The sequence below is a fragment of the Hydra vulgaris genome, chromosome 11 (genome assembly GCF_038396675.1).
Source record: "Hydra vulgaris chromosome 11, alternate assembly HydraT2T_AEP".
NCBI classification, from domain to species: domain Eukaryota; kingdom Metazoa; phylum Cnidaria; class Hydrozoa; order Anthoathecata; family Hydridae; genus Hydra; species Hydra vulgaris.
The window spans coordinates 45,334,643-45,351,093 of record NC_088930.1 but is presented as its reverse complement, the minus strand read 5'-3'; the positions used below and the strand labels follow the sequence as shown (position 1 = coordinate 45,351,093).

General features: G+C 29.5%; 1 non-coding gene across 1 annotated transcript; it reads left to right on the top strand.

Moving 5' to 3' along the window:
* Positions 1-6,297: 6,297 nt before the first annotated feature.
* trnaf-gaa (transfer RNA phenylalanine (anticodon GAA)) lies at positions 6,298-6,370 on the top strand. Its single transcript has one exon. It is a non-coding gene; the product is annotated as a tRNA-Phe (tRNA).
* The last annotated feature ends 10,081 nt before the right edge of the window (positions 6,371-16,451 follow it).

Sequence of the window (16,451 nt, the reverse complement as noted above, 5' to 3'; positions counted from 1 at the left end):
TTGTTTGCAACAGTTCTTTCTTAAATGCTAATTATCTGATAAAACAGTTTTATTCCTGGATATGAACTATAATGTAGTATATATACATATTATATACATATATACATATATATATATATATATATATATATATATATATATATATATATATATATATATATATATATATATATATATGTATATATATATATATATATATATATATATATATATATATATTTGTAATAAATATGTGAAATATATTTATTAAAATTTGCATATATTATATTTGTATATATATATATTATATATATATATATATATATATATATATATATATATATATATATATATATGTATATATATATATATATATATATATATATATATATATATATATATATATATATATATATATATATATATATATTTGTAATAAATATGTGAAATATATTTATTAAAATTTGCATATATTATATTTGTATATATATATATTATATATATATATATATATATATATATATATATATATATATATATATATATATATATATATATATATTATATATTTATATATATTATATATATATATATATATATAATATATATATATATACATATATATATATATATATATATATATATATATATATATATATATATATATATATATATATATATATATATATATATATATATATATATATATATATAACACATCGCTCAATAAGTCCGTAGGATAGCTAATAAAACAACAACATTTTGACATAATTTGATTTTATTCATCAACATAGTCTCCTATTAAGGCGATACAGTCATTCCAGCGCTTTTCTAACTTTTCGATACCATGTTTGTAGAACGATTTATCTTTTCCTTCAAAATATGCTTCAGTTTCGGCGATGACCTCCTCATTCGATCCAAATCTCTTTCCCTGGAGCATCCTTTTGAGATCTGAGAACAGCCAATAATCGCTGGGGGCCAAATCAGGCGAGTATGGTGGATGGGGCAACAATTCGAAGTGTAATTCATTCATTTTTACCATTGTTTTCATTGACTTGTGACACGGTGCATTGTCTTGATGAAAGAGAATTTCTTTCTTCTTCATGTGCGGTCGCTTTTCGTCAATTAAAGCCTTCAATCGTTCCAATAATGCCATGTAATATTCGCTGTTGATCGTTTTACCTTTCTCAAGATAATCAATGAACAATATACCATGGCTATCCCAAAATATGGAGGCCATAACCTTGCCAGCAGAAGTTTGAGCCTTTGGGCGCTTTGGGCGGCTTTCACCCGCTGGTGTCCACTCAGCCGACTGTCGATTTGACTCAGGAGTGAAATGGTGGATCCATGTTTCATCCATTGTGACGTAGCATCGCAAAAAATCCTTTTTATCTCGGTGAAATAGTGCCAGACATGCTTCAGAATCATCGATTCGTTGTTGTTTTTGGTCCGGTGTTAGCAAACGCGGCACCCATTTCGAACAAAGCTTTCTCATACCCAAATGTTCGTGTAATATTGTAAACACACTGCCTTCTGATATCTTTATGGCCTCGGCAATCTCCTTCAATTTCAATTTGCGGTCGGATAAGACGATTTTATGGATTTTTTTGATGTTTTCCTCAGTAACTGCCGAATTTGGGCGACCGGAGCGTTCAGCATCATCGGTGTTTGTACGACCACGTTTAAAGTCAGCAAACCACTTTTCAACCATTTGCCTCGATGGAGAGGAGTCCGAATAACACTTATCAAGCCATTGTTTGGTCTGCACCGTGTTTTTTCCCATCAAAAAGCAATGCTTAATGAGCACACGAAATTCTGATTTTTCCATTTTTTTCAATTCACAAAAGTTGATTCAATCGTTCACACACTAACTTGGTAAATAATGGTCCGATTGTCATGAAACTTTGACAGATATCGTTTGAAGGTTGGTACTTTCTAAAAACAATACGGATTTGGTATTTGTATTGCCATCTATATGTCATCCTACGGACTTATTGAGCGATGTGTTATATATATAAATATATATATATAAATATATATATATATATATATATATATATATATATATATATATATATATATATATATATATATATATATATATATATATATATATATATATATATGTTATTCACATGTATTTCACACATTTAAACCTTCTAATTCATGCATTTTCTTAATTCTAAACTCACCGCGAAAGCATGTTCAGCCAATCTGGTATTTATAATATTTCCGCATGATGTTGTTCGTTTAGTTTCAATATTGTTTCATGCGTTGTTAGTTTAGTTTCAAAGTTAATTTTACCGAGAATGGGAGCCACCGTTTGATTTGGGAGCCACCGTTTACGGAAAAAAAGAACGCGCTGCCGCGTTTCAACTATTGAATACACGATATACTGAATTGGATAAATGACATGCACAATGCTATCATGCGCAAAATTTTGGGAGGTATACAATCCATTTTATAGGAAATTTAAAGAATTTTAAAAATTTCCACTCATTGTGCAGCAAAAAGTTGTACTAATGGTCATTATAAATTATTAAAATGAAATAACGAGCATAGCGTATGTAAGAACAATCTGAAATGTACTTGTAAACCGCCGTTTAGGTTAGAATTTTTTTTGCAGAGTGCAATAATTAGATAGAACCAAGTCAAAATATTTATAAATTACATATTTACCTTATTAAGTATTTTCACTTTAAAATTTAAATTGAAACTCTCTATGTTAAATATATTATTGCTAGCTAATAGCTCACAGTCTTCAACAGTCATAACTTTAAAGTCTTGCCATGTCATTTTGTTTAAAATTATAGAAGCATCAGGTCTATTGAATACTGAATCAACATTTTTAGATAAGCTTCTTTACAAAGAAACAAAAAAAAAAGTGAAAAAATTTATTATCCGTAGCCAATATTAACTTGTAGACAAGATTTTAGAAAAAAATTTAATTGCTTGTTGATTTCGGTAAATGTTTGTTTACCTCCCAAAATTTTGCGCGTGAAAACTGAAAATATTGCGCATGCTAATCATCCAACTCTGGAATCGTGTATTAACTTTAGAAAAGTTTAGACTAATTTCGTACCTAGCAATAACAAAACCATAATATATATTCTGAAATATAAGTTTTTACATTTCATGGTTATTTACTAATAGTACGAGTACTAATCTATGGTAAACACCAATTAAATAATAATCATATAGAAATAATAATCATATAGAAATATTAAAGTAAATTTAACGAGGAGAATTATAATAAAACAAGGTAGGCGCGTTATTTGTACGCGCGTGCAACTAATTTTTTTTTTAGTCGTACGCGTGTATTTAAACATAAGTTATTATTGATAATTTTGACAATTTCACTTGAAATTCTTGTTTAACTTAACCTAATAATTTTTTGTTCAAATTGAATTGATTTATAAACCCAATTTTAAATTCTTTTGTTTTAAAGAATGCCTGCCCAAACCTAAACCCTCAGTAGATGTATGTACACTTCACTGCGCTTATCCCTATTTAAGTCAGTCGATGCATGTACACGTTACTATGCCTGTGTCTTGTGCCATCTACTAAAATTTATTCTCGTGTTACTCGTCATTCAATTAAGTCTCGTCCTTTTTCTGTGACTGTTCCTAAGTGCTCCAAAAACTCTTATTTGTCTAGTTTTTTTCCTCGAACATCACTTCTTTGGGATTCGCTTCCTTCATCTTGCTTTTTCTGATTCATATAATTTGCAACCTTTTAAGTCGACTGCCAATCGTTATCTTGCTCTTCAAACTTCATTTTTTCTCTCCCAGTAACTTCCACCTCTTATAGTGGTTGCTTGCAGCCTTGTTGGAAGCGAAAATGTAAAGAAAAAATAATAATATAACTAAATATAGCGTTATAATTTTGTGAAATCTCAAAAATCAAAGTAGATAAACATTTACAACTAATGACTTCGTAATAACAGTAATACTATTAGATATAGTAATGACAATAATAATGTAGCTAATTTGTCATTACGTTAAGGCGTCATTAATTTAATGACGTTCCAACTTTAGATTCTGAAACCAATTTTCCTTTACTAAGAGTAAAACATTTATTATTAAAGACAAGCTTTGCCAGGTTATATGTAAAATAAATCTCATAAATATTTTTCTGATTATTCTGAATGAAAATTTAATCACAATTTTAAAAAACACAATAAAAAAAAACTATTTAATGAATTAATTTTATTTGCTACGATACAACGATTCCCTAAAGAGTGTTAAAATCTCAACGCAAATCAAATGTAACACCTACTCTCAAAAAAAGAATGTCAGGACTTATTACTACAAGCTGGTGCCTCTAACCTATTCTGTGCAAGGTGACGGTGAGAACTGTCATAGATAAGATTATGAAATACTGTGCACAAAGTCTCAACATCCAACAAAGTGTCATACAACGACTTCTTAAAAAGAATTATGCCTATAGGCATGAATCTTATGAAAAAGTAGTTGTGTGACACTGTGTTAAATGCTTTGGTAAAGTCGGTAAAATTTATGTAAACCAGGTGTAATTGGAGAATAAACGTCCTAGTGGGAATTAATGAAAATGTTGTCCTTCAAGGATGAGTTTTTACATCATTCCTGTTTGTGTTCTTTATTAATGACTTACTAGACTGCATTTATAACCATGACAAATTATACGCCGATGATGGCAACATCACATGAGTTATCGATTGATTTTTCTTTGATAATGAAAAACTGCAAACTAAACCGCCAAATTAACGCGAGTTAGTTGTCACAAAAACTAATTAATAATGCCATAGCTGACATTGAAGGTAACGAATGCAATCTTGTTCCAGCATGCTTTGAGCAAGACCTTGGAGAACTAATATCTAACAACTTCAAAGTCAAAGTACAAGTTAAAGCAGCAGCTTGGGTAGGCAATAAAATGCTTGGTTGTCTCAAAAAAATCATTTCAATGTTGAAGATCTCCAGCTATTTAAATAAACTAGCGCAGGATGTAAGTGATGCACCAACAACAAACTTTTTTAAAAAGTACGATTTTGATGTTACTTAAGTAACATCAAAAGTAACATGAAGATTAACATTGCTGCAGCCAAATTTGGCTGCAGCAATGTCAATCTTCAGCAATGTCAATTTTCAGTAATGTCAACCTTCAGCAATGTCAACCTTCATTAAAGCCAGGTGTCGCTTGCCTTCATAAATATTAAACTTTTTATGAAAAAATTGTGTATATTGTAATAAATATATAAAAATTTGAGATTATTTTTTTCAGCAGCATTTTATCTTTCTAGATAGAAGATCATGCTTTACAAGCCTCTGCAAATGCAGTTTTTTACTAAAAGCTCCCCGAACCTTGAAGTGACAGCTTTAACATTGCGCTTTGTCATTTTATTCAACAAATTCAATTGAAAACTAGGATTGTGAAAACTATTTATTTAAGATTCTCATTCATCTAGTTGAAAAATCAAGAATTGGTAAAAATTAAAATTATGAAATATAAGACTTTATGAATGATATTTTGCATCTTATTAACTTGAAGGAATCTTCATTTTTCACGCCTGAAAAAATTTTAAGTTTTCTGAACCAAAAGTACTCAAAAGAGCTAAGGCCTATTTTCCAATCTAAATGCATTCTAATTCGAATTTAACGCAATGCCAACCCCTATCGCAAAAGGTGAACGACCTTTAAGTAAACTAAAATTGATTTAAAAAAAAATGATTTTAGGGTCACTTTAGAACAGGTGCGTCTATGAGACAAACACTTTGAAAATAAATAAAGTTCAATAATAATTTCAGAGTCTGTTCATTAATCCTAATCAGTAAATGTTAAATGTGTTGCATAAGAGTTTTTCAATTCAGATACGGTTCATGAAAATATGGATGTAAAGTAATGTTATTAGAAATAAAAGCATAGTAATTAACATGTATAATTGTAAATGCTTTTAGTTTAAAAACATGCATGCTTTTAGCGGCGCCTAATTGCTGCTATGCCCCGGCGTCATGAAAGCCCTCGGCCGCCCTGCTTGTTGCACCTCGTGAGACACCTGTTTAATAATTAATCTTAAGAATCATTTATAATAATTAATACGGTAAGTAGTTTTTTAAAGAAGCTTTTATGTTATCCATTTAAAAATATATGGTCAAAATCAAAACGCAAATAGTTATACTATTCTTAAATTTAAATTGTATTATATATGGAGGTCTATGAATGGGTGTAATTGTTAAAAAATGTTAAATAAACAATTTTTCAAATCTTCATGTAAAATACTTCTATTAAATTTATTTAATATTAATATTTTAGATTAAAACTTAAACAAAGCCATAAACTGCAAGCCGAAATAGCTCAGTTGGGAGAGCGTCAGACTGAAGATCTGAAGGTCCCTGGTTCAATCCCGGGTTTCGGCATATGTTTTCTTATACGTATGTAAGAGTTGTAGTATTTTACAACAGTTTTATTTTCACTAAACTTTTGATTTTATGTGGAGCATAGGCGTAGAACGCTCAAGTCCCACCCGGAAATTTGTTGCTGGGGATTTGCCCCACTTGGGAAAGTTCACCAAGCTTTCAAAAATATTTAAAAAATAAAAACCATAACATTACAAATATAACAATTTAAAAACGATTGTAATATTTTCGCAAATACCTATGGTGATTTTCAAAAGTTTAAGCTTTCAAAAGTTTATATTATTTTTCGTATTTCAGAAATTCCACGCTTCTGATGAGTCTCAAGGGAGTTTGAGATCGGTAAAAACGTATCAAAAAGCAAATTAACGGAACAACATAAACTAAAGAGTTGCGTGAGTTAAACGTTCGTTTAATTTTTTTTTTTCTTTGATAACTTTGACAGTATTATTTGCATTAATTATTTAAAAGTTTTTAATTAAAAATCATTTGAATTAAAAAATGTTAGTTTTTGAAGAAATTTTTTTATTGTTCAACAGTACATTGACTTTTAAGTAATAAGTTGTACGATGTTGTATAATGAAGAAGATTAGTGAATACTTTCAAAAAAAGAAAACTAAATTGAAACAGTTGCATTATTTTCTGAATCTCAAAATGCTAATATTTTCTAAGATAATACTCATGAAAGTTTATCATTTGTTCAGTCAGATGATGCAACTGATTCAACCGCTGTTGTTGAGTCGCCGTCTTTTACCTGGACCTTGTTGTTCAAGACAGTCATCTTTAAAAAAAGCTGGAATGAAAAGTATAAATAGGTTTTACATGACCGCGAGAGAGAAAAAGTTTTTTGTTCTGCCTGCATCAAAGCTACCCAAATGAAAATGCCTTTACCTCGTAGTTCAAGAAAAAAAGATTCATACGAAGCTTTTATTTTAGACGGATTTTCTAATTGGAAGAAAGCGTTACAAATTTTTGGTTCTCACGAGCGATCTGAACTCCATAGGGCGTCAGTTAGTATGATCGCCCCAGCATCACTGGAATCGACCGTTATCCAACAGCTTAATCATCGCCAAAATAAAGAAATGATTGATAATCGTACGGCTTTATCAAAAAAATATTTACAACACTTCTTTATTTGGTAATTCCTCAATTTCGTTTAAGAAAAATTTGAATTAACTATCAATCATGAAATTTATTTACTGGATAACTAAATGTTTCTTCTTAATGTATTAGGGAACGCAAGGCCTTGCCATTCGTAGAAAGGTTGAAAATAATTCAAACTTTCACATGCTACTCAAACTACGAGCAGACGATTCTCTGGAACTGAAGAAATGTTTGAATCGTCCTGAAAAGCATAAGTGGCTCTCGCCTGAAATTGAAAACGAAACCCTACAAGATTTTGCTCATGCAACGCTTCGTAAGCTATGCGAAAGTATAAGGGAATCACAATTCTATAGTTTGATGGTCGATGAAACAACGGATATGTCCGCGAAAGAACAAGTTTCGATCTGCATTCGGCGTGTTAATGGAATATTTAAAATTGAGAAGCTTTTTATGGGATTTTACCAAACCGAGAACATCAAGAACGCAACTTTATTAAACTGTTTGATGGACGTTTTGTGTCGATTTAGCCTGTTGATTCAAAATTGTCTGGGCCAATGTTTGACGGATCATCTAACATGTCTGGAAGTATCTATGGATTGTAGACTTCAATGAGGGGGAAAGAGGAGCGGGCAATTCACGTGCACTGCCGCGCTCATAATCTCAACTTGGTAGCACAAGATTCTGTTGAAAATCAAACAGAGATCAGGAATATTATGAGTTTAGTGCAATCATTTATCGCATTTGCCCGTGGATATCCAAAACAATTGACGTGTTTCAATAAATTTCGAAATGTAGAGGATGTAGAAAGCGGAACATCACTGCGGCTGTTTTGCCCCACTCGATGGATCCTTAGAAAACCGTCCATTATATCTATTCATAGTGTTGTTTTTTTGTTTTTTTAACATATTATTTTAAGCAAATTATAATGTTAAACGTTTATTGAAAATTATTTTAGGTATGCAGCTTAATTTTTGCAAAGCAAGAAATACTATCAACACGCTTAAGGAGGTGTTAAAAGAAGCCCGGAGTGATACTCGCTTTAAAGTCTTATGGGATGCAGCCGTTGTAGCAGCAGAATGCAGTTTACTTGACAAAGCAGAGATGCCACGGAAACGTAAAACTACATCAAAATTTACTGGAAGTGGAGTTCCATACTTTGGTACGACTCCAGAGGACCAATACCGCCAGCTTTTCTATGCATCTCTGGATTGTGTTATAATGGGACTTGCGACCCGTTTTGAACCGACTGAGACCACTGAGCATTTAGCAAATGTAGAAAAATTTCTCATTGGTCAGTGCTTGGAAGTTGGATTCGTTGAGGATTTTTACAAAGATGACTTTGAAGATTATAGAAGGCTACAACTCAATCGCGATATATTTGTGGATCATGCAAAATTCAAGAATATTGAACTTATTGATTTTGAATGGGCTTGTAGACCATGATGGTGTCCTTTCTCAATTAATTCCACTGATTCCCAAGTTTGTGAAGCTGGTAAAGATTTTACTATGTATGCCTGTACGTGTGAGCGCTCTTTTTCTTGTCTTCGTAGGCTTATTTGTGATAAAGACTTATTTCTGTTCAATGTCTCAGGAGCGATTGAATCATCTCGCTATTTTAAATTGCCATCACGATATTGTCTACACTCTTGATCTTGATCATTTGATCGATGAGTTTATAATGCGTGCTTCCATACGCATGAACACATTTTACTTGAGAAAACAACTTATATTTTTATGCCTATTTGAAAAAACTTTTTATTTCTTTTAATAGATTTTCAAATTCTACATAATAGTTTATGCCCCATCCGGGAAAACTCAAACTCTACGCCTCTAATGTGGAGTTTAATTCATTGAAAGTAATTCATTTGATTCATTTAAAACATTAAAATTTATAGTTTAAACTTTCATTTAATTGAAAATTATTGTTTTCTTAGTACTTTTTAATTTTTACGGCTTCGTTTTTAATTGCAAAAACATAACAGTTCACGGGTGTCATGCAGGTAAGTAGGGTCTTTTTGCACCTTTACCATCATAATAGAAGTTACGTAGAAATTGTCAAATAAATAACCTACTTTTTAATATCAATAATCTAAATCAACATAGCGTCGGTTAAAAGGAAAAAATCGTAACGGATAAGCTATGATTACGGAATAATATACAAGTTACGGTTACGGAATAATATACAAAGCGAGAAACTTTGTTAAAAAACATAATTTAATTCAACTTTATTACTCATTTATCCATTGCTATATTAACTATGCATATATTACTTGGGGTAGTGCTAAAAAAAGTAAGTTAGAACCCCTCTATCGGCAACAGAAGCATCTTGCACGTGTAATTAATTTTAAAGATCGTTATACTCATGCAAATCCCCTCTTAACTGAAATGAATGTTCTTAATTTATACCAACAAAATGTATTTAATGTTCTTTATTTTATGTTTAAATGTAAAGCAAGTATGACTCCGATATCATTCCATAATTTATATTTGATCAAAAAGAAAACTATATATAACTTAAGAACTGATAATATGATTTACCAACCTTATTCACATACAAAATTTGTAAGATCCTTTATTTCATATCGTGGCACTTTTCTGTGGAACAAAATAGTTTCGAAAAATTTTGATTTTTCTCAGGGTTTGAGAGTTACGCAACTTTTAAAAGTAAACTAAAAAAAATTATAATCTCCCTAGATAACATACTTGTATATTTTTAGGCTCGGTTTTTTTTGTTTTTTTGTTCTTTGTTTTTTTGTTTTTTGTTAATTAAAATATTTTGTAAACGATTTTTAAATACTGTAAACGGTTTTTGACGATTTTTAAATATTGTAAACGGTTCTCGATGACAGGACCACTTGGCCCTCTACGAGTATCCGTGTTCTTATATTTGATCTATTACGATTGATGTATTACGATTATTTTTTATTTTTACTGGAATATATAAGAGCAGAAAAAAAAAAAAAAAGATAAGTTCGGGATAGCTCAGTTAGTTAAAGCGCTGTTAGAGAGTTTCGAATAATTATTGGCCGTACCAACAGGATTGCAGGTTTAACAGGTTGAGTAAATGAAAAAAAAAAAAATTATCAATTGAGAAACATTTTAATTAGACAATAGATAGTCGGTTTTGTTAGGTATGTGACACAAAATTTTTAAATTAATCAAACAGTGGATTGCTATATATTATTGGAAAGACCATAAAATAATATTTTAAAGGTCTTTTAAAATTATCAAAATCGAACAATTCTACAAAAAGTTATAGCGTTTTAAGTACCAAATTTTTGATATATGGATTTTTTGAAGAAACCGTGACCAAATCTTAAGTTTTTCTTAACTTAAAATGTCATAACTTTGTCAATTCTTATCAAAATTCATAAAATTTGGTATCTAAAGAAAGGAGAATAAGGATACATAAAAGACGTATGCGGGGGCGTTAGAAGGGCGTCTATAACACCCTTTAATATTTTCAAAACCTAGGTTGTTTTTTTTAAATAAAATTTTAATCTTTTGTTGAAATTTTGAACTTTTTTTTACGTTTTTTATATTTATATATTTTATGTACTATTCAATATTATTTTATATCATAATATACATTTTAACACTATTTAATGTTCAAATGTTTATTATGATATGCCCTCCCCCAACTACCCTAGCGAAACTCAAGTCAAAAATATGTACCTATTTAGGGTAAGTTAGTAGGGTGTCTGGGGGTAATTTTTTTAAATGAAATTTGGCAGGTAGCAAGAAAAAAGGTTTATATACCTGATGCACAAACAACAAGGAAGTTTTAAACAACAATAAATTCATTATAAACAAAGTTTTACAAAACATTTTCGTGCAGAATTAAAGTAAAACTCTTCTTGTACTCAAAAAAACTTATGTTATTACATATTTCTAAAAATATCACACAGCAAAACATGTTCATATTTTATCACTGATGGTATTGATATTAGTATATAAGCGATACCCCACTATAAGAGACCATCCTTCTTGGTATCGACTTACACAATACTATTGTATAAGTCGATACCGAGAAGAGTAGTCTCGTATCGTGTGGTATCGCTAATTTACTAATGTCGATACTATCAGTATTAGTTCGATACCTATATGATAAAAAGTATGGAATGCTACCAAATGGTCACAATGAAAAAAACAAATTAACCATCATTAGGGAGGGGCATTAAGTTAAAGGGATTCGTTCCTAGCCTCCAATAATCGAAATTTTTTGAAAAGCATTCTCATTTAACATAAGTATAAATTAGTAGTAAAAAATATTTAGTTAATAATGCTATAAGAGGCATATTGAATGATTGTTAGTTTACTTTAGTTGTTAAATGTTGAACACAGAACGAAAGACATACCAGAGGAGAACTACTATACCACACGAGATTTAGTTAAAGTAACAATACCAGAAGAGAAATTAAAATACGGAAGTTATTCCACACAACCAATTAAATTAAAGTAACAATACCAGACAAAAATTAAATTACGGAAGCGATACTACATAATTAATTAAATTAATGTTGCGATACTATTGAAAACATTAAATGATAATTACTATGCGATACAATACCACACAATCTTAGAGAACTTCTATTATACTAAATAAGTCAATTATAAGGACAAGTGGGGCGCGGGAAAAGTGGGACATCTCCAATATTCCTATTAGAAGAGGTCACCAATCAACGTTATCTAATGTTAAAAATGAGATTTTTCCCCATATATCGAGCTGCCTTCCTGCGTGTGGTAAAAACCACCTTTTTGATAAGTACCCTACCTTTTTTGATAAGATTTAAGGGGTGAAGTGGGACCAAGAAAATGAATTAATTTCTAGTTTCTAACACTTTTGTAGAAATTTCTTAAATATTTTGATGAGGGTTACGTGGTTTACGAATTTAATAGTTTTTAATTAATAATTTTTGTTAATATGTTGCTATTTATTCGCTTTCACTACATGATTGTCCCAATTTACTCCAGTAGCACGGTTCCTCTAAAATTAAAAATAGCATATTATAAAGTTTATATTTTATTGTAACCTGCTGTCAATCTTAGGGAATGGAATCAGTGCCCAAAATGATGCTTTATTTGTTAAAAACTTACTTGGTGCAATACAAAAATTATATAAAAAAGATAATAAAGTTATTCTAGAAATATTTTTTTATTGCCCCATTTCTTTTCTGTTTTTTTTTTAGGTCCCCCAAGCAGCTCTTACGGTCGTATCACAAAGCACCGCGGATGAGCAATTAATTGGAAGTTCACGCCTCCTTCCTAACCGATGTTGCAAAATTTGCCTAGAGGTGGGTTTGAACCACAAACCCTTTGATTCCGATGCAAGTGCGCTACCACTGCGCCACGGCTGCTCACTTCTATATTAATATATAAATTTACTATTTCAAATTACTAATTGTTTATAAAAATAAAATAAAAACTCTCGTGAAGACCCGAGCTGCGATACCAAATGATACTACTGGTATCGGTACCAACATAAACAATTCTTTCAAAACCAGCATCGCAGGATCTCAATACTACAGTATCGATACAGGATTATCGATACTGTAAGGGATCGCACCTATACCAACAAAACCGATACTTTCGATACAAATATGGCTTGATCTCGATATCGATACTGTTAGATATCTCACCGATACCAGACAATAATCCGAGACTCAATACCGATTATCCAGTATCTAATTTTAATAGTTAGTTTTATGTCAATTTTTTTTATTTCGTCACTATATATTTTACGTACATTTAACTTTAGTAGATTGATAAATACAAGTATATTTGTATGTATACATTTATTAATAAGATAAAAATTAAATAATGCCAGGAGCAAGAAGAAGACTGCAGTCTATCATTTTATTTGCAACTTTACACTAAGTTTCACGTGACGTAAAAAATTTATAAGTAAAAATAAAACAAAAACTAAAAATATAAAGCCATATACTTAACGATCTGATAAATGAGTATAGAACAAAACTATAGTATTATAATATAATCATCATTTGTAGTCATCCAAAAGAGATAAAATATTTTTGGTAAGTTATTATTAATTTAATCTTTAAAAATAGGAGAATATGTTGATGTCACTTAAGTCAAATAGGTTCTGGTTGACTGCTGCTTTAAAGGAATTTAATGACTTCGTGTTTTTTATTTCATCTATAAGGATCAAATTCCATAACCGCGGTCCTTGAGATAAGATAAAAAAGTCAGTTTTTTTATAGTAAAGTCTTCGGAATTTTAAAGTTGTGAAAAGAGTACTTTGTTGGGTATTCGTGATCAATAATAGATTTTAGATTGTTATTTGTTACTTTATATATCTCTACAAAATTGGTTTAGAAAAACTTTCTAAAGACATTTGTTATGCAATGAGCGTATTTTAGCAACCACAGAATTTGTTGGGTTTTAGGAACAAAAATTTAACATTTAGAAAACATAACGAAAAAAAGGCAACCAGTGTGCCTAATTAATTAAAACAAATAAAACACAAAATTAAAAGTATGCACAAGAATAAAACATTTCAAATTACAGATCTAAAAAACATCATAAAAACTGTTGTCGTGGTTTAGTTTCACGGTCACCGATGCCTTTTCTATCTGGCGATCTTTTCAGGATATCTCCAACGCAATTTTCTAGTTCATTCTCGGATTATTTGAGCATGGTCTCTGCAAAATACAAAAAAATATATATAACTAAGATTTATAAAATATAAAATAAAGAATATAATAAAGATTAAATCAAGTTAGCTCACACAATTGTGAAGGCTAAATGAACTATTATTATGTAATAAGTAATTATATTATTATATTTTAACAACTTATTATTATGCATAATATAATAGCTTGCAAATGGGCTCCTCATTTTCCAACAAGTCTTTATCAGATTTGTCTATGAAACTCTACATCTCTTTCAAAATTACATCCAAATTTTAAAAAACCTATATATATATATATATATATATATATATATATATATATATATATATATATATATATATATATATATATATATAAATATATATATATATATATATATATATATATATATATAAAGTATGTACAAGAACTAAATGTGAAAGTAGAAAAACAACTAAAAAAAAGTACTCCTCAATTTTTATTTCGAACCAAGTAATAATTTTAATACAATAATATAAGAAGATCAAACATTAAAAAAAAAATTAAGTTTTCCTGAAGGAATCTAATAAAATTTTGAGCTTTTGCTTTAGTGGTACCCATAAGCTTACGCACAGAATAAGAATCAAAACTATTTGATGCTTTTTTAAACGATATTTTAATATCTTTAATGTTTCTGCAAAGCTTTTTTGTTTTTTTCGTTTTTCTTTTTATAATAGCCCAGTACTTTTCAATAACTCTCAATTCTGGGCAGTTTGGAGGATTTTCTGTTTTAGGCACAAATTCTTTTTATTCCATTCCATAGCTAGCTTACAATAATGAATTGAAGCTAAATCAGGCCAGAACACAGGTGTGTTATTGTGTGGTTTAATGAGAGGTGAAAGGCGTTTTTGCAAACGTTCTTTAACATATATTTGACCAGAAAGTGTGGACTGAGAAATATAAGGTGCTGATTTTTTGCCACAACTGCAAATAGCTTGCCAAACCAAAGCTTTTTTAGGGAACTTGTCATGTTTTGTGTATTTAAATTTCTTATCTGCTTTTACTCTATATTTGGCAATGTAATATCAGCACCAGGAATTTGTTGATGATCGTACTTGATATAAGTTTCATCGTTTTTAATAATACAGATATTTTTAGAAATAAAATTGTCATGCAACTTTCTGCCGAGGGTTCTTAGACTTTTTTTGTTGATTTTCAGAACGGTTGGGCACTTTTTGTGCTTTGAAAGAATGAAAACCATTTTGTTTCTAACTTTAGCAACAAAACTATGAGAAAATCCATATATCTTAGCGCGTTCCCTTAGTGAAAGCCTTCGGTTATTCTTAAAACTGTTAACCAGTTTTTTTTCTAACACATTTTTTTTGAAACCACAACACGTTGTAAACAAAATACAAATCAGTTAAAAAGATTTTAATACAACCTCGGAAAAAAAATGACGTGCTTATTCTTTCACATTTATTTCGTGTAAACGCTTTATATATATATATATATATATATATATATATATATATATATATATATATATATATATATATATATATATATATATATATATATATATATATATATATATATTTTAATAGGTATTTTAGTAAATTATACTGTAGCTAATTTAACTTGTCGCCTAAGTAATAAAGGTGCTTATTGATCAAAAACATTTGCTAAAAAACGTAATCTTTTTTTGTACTTAAAAGCGGAAAATAAACCTTTTAATTTAAGTCAAATAGCTCAGTAAACTAAAGATTGACTGGTATGTTTCTGTATAAATCTTGTGCAGACCTGTCAATCTTTAGTTTACTGAATCATTAAATTTAAATTAAAAAGTTTATTTTCCGCCTTTTAGTACAAAAAAGATGTTTTTTAGCTCTAATTTATTTTTTGTTACTTGTATAACTGTTTAATAGGCATCATTATTAGTTAGGCGACAAGTTATATTAGTTTACATTATAATGTATGACTATTGCAGTTAAAACAAGAAGGGTTATTTATTTATTAAACTATTACTATTTATTTAACTATGTAATCTTCAAAACACAAATAATTCAAATAAAACAAACAAATAAAAATAATAATTCTATAAAACCAACAAATAAAAAAGATGGATTAAATAATCAATTACTTGCAGTTCGCTCTCAATTAAAATATAAATTTTACTCAAAAGTCAAAAAAAATTTTTTATCCTAAATAAGCGAAATCAACTATTTCTCGATCAAGCTAGACGAATCTTTTTTAACCATTCAGTTCTTATTTAAAGGTTATAAAACTCCTTACAGTCTTGACAGTTTTATAATTTAATATATAAAAGACCTGAGATTAAAATTGTCAAGACGGTAAGGAGTTTTATAACC